The sequence below is a fragment of the Rutidosis leptorrhynchoides genome, chromosome 2 (assembly GCF_046630445.1).
Source record: "Rutidosis leptorrhynchoides isolate AG116_Rl617_1_P2 chromosome 2, CSIRO_AGI_Rlap_v1, whole genome shotgun sequence".
Taxonomy (NCBI): domain Eukaryota; kingdom Viridiplantae; phylum Streptophyta; class Magnoliopsida; order Asterales; family Asteraceae; genus Rutidosis; species Rutidosis leptorrhynchoides.
Window position 1 is genome coordinate 599,167,391 of NC_092334.1, and position 7,118 is coordinate 599,174,508.

At 33.3% G+C, this 7,118-nt stretch overlaps 1 long non-coding RNA gene across 1 annotated transcript; it reads left to right on the forward strand.

Annotated features, from left to right (window-relative positions):
• Positions 1-3,250: 3,250 nt before the first annotated feature.
• LOC139893399 (uncharacterized) lies at positions 3,251-6,045 on the forward strand. Its single transcript, XR_011774516.1, has 3 exons — positions 3,251-3,587; positions 5,738-5,794; positions 5,893-6,045. It is a non-coding gene; the product is annotated as an uncharacterized lncRNA (long non-coding RNA).
• Positions 6,046-7,118: the final 1,073 nt, after the last annotated feature.

The window sequence follows — 7,118 nt, forward strand, 5'->3', positions numbered from 1 at the left end:
TTTATTTCACTAATTTGGATGGTAACACAACACAACACATAATGGTAAATAAATCTCTAAGGAAAGGTTGAGTAGGAATTAAGTAAAATGTGGGGGTATTTATAGTCGTGAAACAAAATCGAAAACCTTATCTAAAATCCCAAAAACCTTATCTATATTCACAATAATCTTTTCTGATATATCTTATCCACTAGTAGTATGTTTTTATGATTAGTCGACCAACTTATCGTTCGACTACAAAGCAACTGTGGTCGACTATGTTAGTCGACCGAGTTTAGGCCTACAATTCGGTCGACCCTTAGGTCGACCATAGAACTGAAGTAGTCGACCAACAACAATGAAGAATGGAGGTCGACTACCTTGAAAACTAAAGTGGTCGACCGGGTAAAGGGGTAGTCGACCCAACTGGTGGTCGACCTAACGGTGTAAATAGACAATTTTTTCCCCGAAAGTATATTTTGGAATAAAATGTCATAACCCGTTCTAAACCATAAGGACAAATATAATAACATATGATTTCATCGCGAGGTATTGACCTCTATATGCGACATTTTTCAAATAAAACTGCATTCGTTTTTACATTACAAACCATAACTTTTATTAAAAATACAAAGTTTAAACAACATAATAATGATTATCGTTTAGCGATAATCTTAGCCTTACAAACTTTACATGTGATGATAACAACACGATTTCCAACGTATTTTACATTACAACTTCTCCGATATGCAGTTTTATTTTTGACACAAATATGCATACTCAAGATCTTGCTTAAATTCAACATGTTGCAGCGGAAGCTTTTAGTTATCACCTGATAATAAACATGCTTAAAACGTCAACATAAAGTTGGTGAGATATAGGTTTAATGCCGACAGCGTTATAAATATAGACCACAAGATTTCATATATAAACGTTTTAATAAAAATATTCTAAGTTGTTGAGCACTTGATAACCATACTTAACATTTAATCAACGTCGCATATTCCCTTTATTATGAAATCTTACTACACCGTACCAAGTGTAGTCACCGAAACGAAGTACTGTGCAACCGTTGAATACTGGTCGTCCAGTCCGGTTGGGGTTGTCAGACCCGATAGATCTATCAACAGGATTCGCTTTTACAATACCTCATGTAAATAGTAGTTACCAAGTTACAGGGAAGTATGCCAGTGGTACAACTCAACGTAGAATATATATTTTTAATCACTTGTGTCCATAATGTAAATCATAAAATGCATGTATTCTCATCCCGAAATATTTAGAGTTTAAAAGTGGGACTATATACTCACTTTTGCCTTGAAGGTATTTAACACGACTTGGTCTCCGATAGATATCACGAACCTAACCATATATATAATATATCAACATATTTTCTTTTCAAGTAATCGTTACATATATATATATATATATATATATACTTATAATACTTTTAATATTTTCTTAGTCCGTAGTTAGCAGTCTGTTGTTAATGGTCCACAATTAGTTGCTCAATAAAATAAATAAAGACCCCATCGTATTCGTATTGATCAGAATTAATCTCGACCCATGGTACCATGTTGTCAAATGACGTGTTGCGTACATAAAGTACCGTGTTGTCAAATGACGTGTTGCGTACAATCATGAGGTCTTATGATTAATCTTCTTGTGTTGTTTACGGGTGGTCCTGAAATATATAAAATCAAATCATAAGTAAATATATATAAAATATCATATTAATTAGCAAAAATATGATTAGTTTAGTTTTACTCCAATTAATTTCGTAGCTAAACTAGCTTCGGATAACCGATTTTGTTTTAAGGTGTTCTTTGTAAAAACAAGTTGTATCTTGTTAAGTTAGCATATCATTATGATATATTACAGGTCTTGAAGTATTTTAAAAGTCAAGTTAGAAGGATCTATTTAGTTTGCTAACAAGTTTGAAATCATTCAAACTATGTTCTTGTTGTTATAATTTATAACTCAAAATAAGATAGCTATATAAATATGAATCGAATAAGATTATGAATAAGGTTACTACCTCAGGTTACTTGGATAAAGCTACTGGAAAAGATAAGAAAAATCTTGGAATCAAAAGAGTGGTGGAGTGGGATTGAAAGATTGAAAGTAATCTCCTTGAAATCGGATGACTATATTGATACGTTCTTGAGTAGGTACATGAAGAGAGATTAGGGAGTGAATTAACTTAAAAGAAAATTGGAAATGAAATTGTATGTGTGTGTGTGCAAAATGATGTGATTATGGGATGGATATATAGGAGATTTAGTTTGTTTTCTTGCATATAAGTGATACATGAGGTTAAATGGTTGGTTCCCACATGTAACATCATGTCTAGTGGCTGATCATTGGAGTTTATTGTTGGTATATACTAATAGTAAATACGTATAGAAGCTGGGTATGATACGGTTACATATACCCTAGATATACTTGTAGAAATTTTGAGGAAACGGAACGAGAATTCAAATATGGACGGGTTTATAACTGTAAAAGAGGCTCAAAACCGGGCTTTTATTTTGGGTCAAACAGGGCCAAAATAAAATTTTAAGACATTTTTAATAAAGCAATGCTAGCAAAAAAAAAAAAAATTTCCAAGCTGACCTGGCAGCTCGACCCCAGCCAGGGGCTCTGCCCCTTGGACCCCGCCAGGGGTTGCCACCCCTTGGACCCCCCTATCGGGGGCGCTGCCCCCGAACCCCCGTCATGATCAAGTAAGTTCAAACAAGTGTGCACTCCACACTTTCCCAAACTTGTTCGCTATTTATCAAGATTATTTTGGTTAACAAATTAATCCCATTACACTTAAATCATATTGGTGACATAAATCACCAACACATTATAGATTATAAGTATATATGTCAAAGAATGTTACATATAGTTATCGTTTTGAAAACTTAAGTTAGTGATCTCAAAATACACCTATAACTCATTGTTGTTAGTACACAATGAGACGTTAAACCATTCTTAAATCATGTTAAATATGTATAGATATGTATATGTACATAATCGTATAATTATCGTGTGTTATATAGTTCGTGATATCATCGGTCAAATTGGACGGTCAAAAACGTTGTGTAAAACTCTTTTCAAAAACATAAGTCTCAACAATTTGGATTGCTTATCATGTTGGTAAGGTTTAATTTATGTAAATATTAATCTCATAAGTATAAAACGATCGGAAAAATCCGGGTCGTTACATAAAAGTTTAAAAAATAGTGGATTTGGGCGAATGTCCTTACGTTTTCAAAAAAAAAAAATAAGCGTGAATCTTTCTTCCTTTGTCATTTTAAGAATTCTTCTTCACCAAATCTGAATATCATCAACCCTAGTTCCCAATTCAACCGTAGGTTTGAATTCAACCTTGCAAATATCAATAGTCAACCATGCAAAAATTAAGCAATGAAAGCTCAACCGTATGAGATGACTTTCAACAGTGTGAGATGAATTTCAACAGTGCGTGCGACAAAATTGAGATATCTCGGTCATGCAATTGATATTTTCAGACGCGTGAAAGGATTTCAATCGTGCGTTTGATGTATAATAGAGTTTCTCCGACGAATAACTGAATTATCCGATGAAGTATGAAGAATCCGGTGAGTTTCTCCGGCCAAAACCTGCAACTCAAGTTTTCTGATTGCAATTAAACAGGAAAATTATTCGAAAAGCTCTCTGCAACATATTTCAATCCACTGTAACCTCTAAATCAACCTTGAATCCGAAAAGAATGGAGGAACATTGAGCTTTTTAATAGAAATTCGAAAGTGTTATTTAGTGGTTTTCAGATTAAAGTTTCTACACACTTAGAATCCAAAACATAATCCTCGTTGTTGATCTTTAAACTCGGAAACAACCTAAAACTCGAATTTTGACTTTTCAATCTGAAGGTTGCTAAATTTTGACCATGAAATTAACGAACAAGTGTGGTTGAAAATGAGATCTAATTGCAGAGCCGGTCCTGTAAATTTCGATGCCCTGTGCGAGAATGTCAATATAGGCCCCCCAAAAGTTAATACGATACACTTTAATTTAAATTTTAAAAGAGTTATGTCATGGTCGGTCCCAAGAATTTAAGTACCTAGAGTGAGGTAAAAAAAAAAATATCCCTTATATCATAACGAATAATATACGACCCTTATATCATAACGTAAAATATACGACCCTTATATCATAACGAATAATATAAAATCTATAAAAATACGACCCTTATATCATAACGAATAATATAAAATCAATAAAAAATAATCTATAAAAAATATGACAACTAACTTCATATCACTACGATCAAAGGGGCAAGGTTTGAATTTATAAAAAAAATAATAACCTTATAATTTTTACAAAGAATCATCATGTTGATGTGTTTTAGTTCTAGCATTCAGTAGAAAAATGATCAAAGATAAAAGAGTGAGAACATGAGATATACTTTTTCTAAAGCTATGATTTCTTAAAACACCACATAGTCACAAAGACTTGAGATTATTGTGACATAAGCAATTCATGTATTCCTACAAAGGCCAAATATCTCGTTCCTCATTGAGTAATTAAGGACCATCAAACAATTTGATTACTCATGAAAGCAATGTGGATGCTAAGTTACAGCTACTTCTAAATACCAATTAATCCATTTAGTAAGAAAAATAATAATAATAATAAGAGCTTGATATGTGTATTTCAAAGGATATATCTTGAAATCTTATACTCATCCCACTATCCCACATCGACACTCGTCCATTCTTTTCTTTTATTTAAATAAACAAGAACTAAGTTTCAGATATTATGTTGCCAACCAAAGAAATTGGACCTAGTATTATTATTTTGGGCATGAGTCTATTAATGTAAAGATTGGATCTTGAGGCTGTTGCTATTACATTTTAAATGAAATGGGCCCTCTGAAAACATGGGCCCTGTTCAGTTGAACGGGTTGCACCCCTATAGGGCCGGGCCTGTCTAATTGGCTTCGAAGTTTTACTAGAGTTTAATGAACACAATAAAATGAACAATTTTGATGTTGAAGCTTCAAAATCTCCAATGATCGAATTCGTTTGACTTTTTGTGAAAAATCAAAGTGTTCAATTTTCAGTTTTAGAACTGAGATTAAAACACGAATTGAAGTTGTGGATCGATTAGACCTAGTCTATTATGCTTTGATACTAAGTTAAAATCTTAGAAATCGTTTAATTCGTGTTTGTTGCTTTGATACGAAATGTAGCAGAAGGTGTATATGATATGTATTTGTTTAAGTGTATATAGATGATGATGAATCTGCTTGTTATGATCCGATGTAATGAAGATGAATTTTTGATGATAGACAACTAAGAGCCACAATTCATAGATCAAAGGTGTACATGAGCTTGTGAGGAATTAGTGTAGCGTGTGTTCGTGAAGGTGAAGGTGAAGGTGTTGGTGTGATTGTGAGAAAAGGGTTCTAATGGCTTAATGAACTAAGGGAGGGGATAATGCATATTTATAGGTCTATATGCATATGTACAAAGTAAGGAATTAGAAAAAAAATACTAATCACATCAATACAAAATATGATCTAACAAAAATTCTTATAAAAACCCGTAAAGTTGTGGGTTTAAACTAGTTAATATATTATTATAAGTATAGAAAAGGCATGACACTCTTATCTTAATACTCCGTCTTACATTCCATTTTAATGACAACATGTTTATATTGATGATACTCCATATAAGAAACTACATAGGTAAAACAGAGGAGCCCTCAATATTTCTTTATTTTTCAGGTATATCTTTATTCAAAGGAAAGCTGTGAAGCAAAGCTTGAAATTGTAGCAAATAAGGTACATATTATAAGTGACAAATGTTTAACGCTTTCACTTCTCTTTGGGATAAATAGCTGATGCAGATGTTGGATCTTGATTCTGTTTATCCTTTTCAGCGAACTCAACATGAAACTCGTTCGGAAATAGTAAGCTTGGAGTTCGTACCATTTCACCTCCTTTGATTAGTTTCCACCTTAAAATAGAAAGGGGAATGAAATCAAAATATCTCTTTAGTTTTCCGTTTCTTAAATTTCCAAATAATACAAATACCATTAATTAGATCATGTTTATTATTCATGCTTACTGATATTTGGTCACTAGTGTTGGGTATTTTATTTAGTTTCCAAATATGAGGAAAGTAAAACCAAGCCCAAGGCCCAACAAATTAGGCCCAAATGTTGGTTGACTTGGTCAATCATTTGAGGGCATTTCAAATCTCAATTGGGTGCAGCTGTTTTCATTATCAAGAGAGTAGATAGATCAGAGAGATCAAAAAAAGAAAAAGAGAGATTTTCAATTTCCGTCTAAAAATACAGCAGTTCAGAAAATCGACGATCCCCGGAGATCCGACCGTTGAATCTTCTCAATTTTTGGGCTGTGTCTTCCTGACATTAGTGCCAACATTTTCAACCGTTGAATTCGTCTAATAAGGTCTGTAGGTCGTGATTTTGCTGCTGGAACAGAGAGCAGTTTATTGGGTGAATCTTTCATCTTTTGTCTTTAATTTCTTCATATACTTGTTGATTATTGTTGTTCAAGAGTATGATGATGTTGTATACCTCTAGTTGATCTAGAGAAGGATTATTGTATTGCTCTCTTTGTTGATGATAGTGGAATTTAAGTGGCTTACGAGTCCCGTGGTTTTTACTCTCGATTTTGAGGGGTTTTCCACGTAAAAAGTCTCGTGTTTTAGTGTGTGCTTGATTATTGTTTAGCTACTGATTTGGAACAGATTTGGGGACTGATTTGGGTTGGTTTTGATATAGCTTGTTTGTTAGTTTCCTCACAGGTTCATACGGGTCGGGAAATGCTTGTCAAACGGGTTTGTTTCCGCTTTGTAGATTACCCGTTGTGATTATTTTCCCATCAAATTTGTATCTAGAGCTAGGTTATTTGATTTGACTTGTGTGAAAGATGGAAGCTAATATAAGTAAAATGATTAGTTTAAATGGTTCAAATTATCATGTTTGGAAAGGTAAAATGGAGGATCTTCTTTATGTGAAAGATTATTATTTGCCTGTTTTTACTGAGGATAAACCTGAGGAAAAATCTGATGCTCAATGGAAAATTTTGCATAGATAAGTATGTGGGTATATTCGGCAGTGGGTTGATGATAATGTTG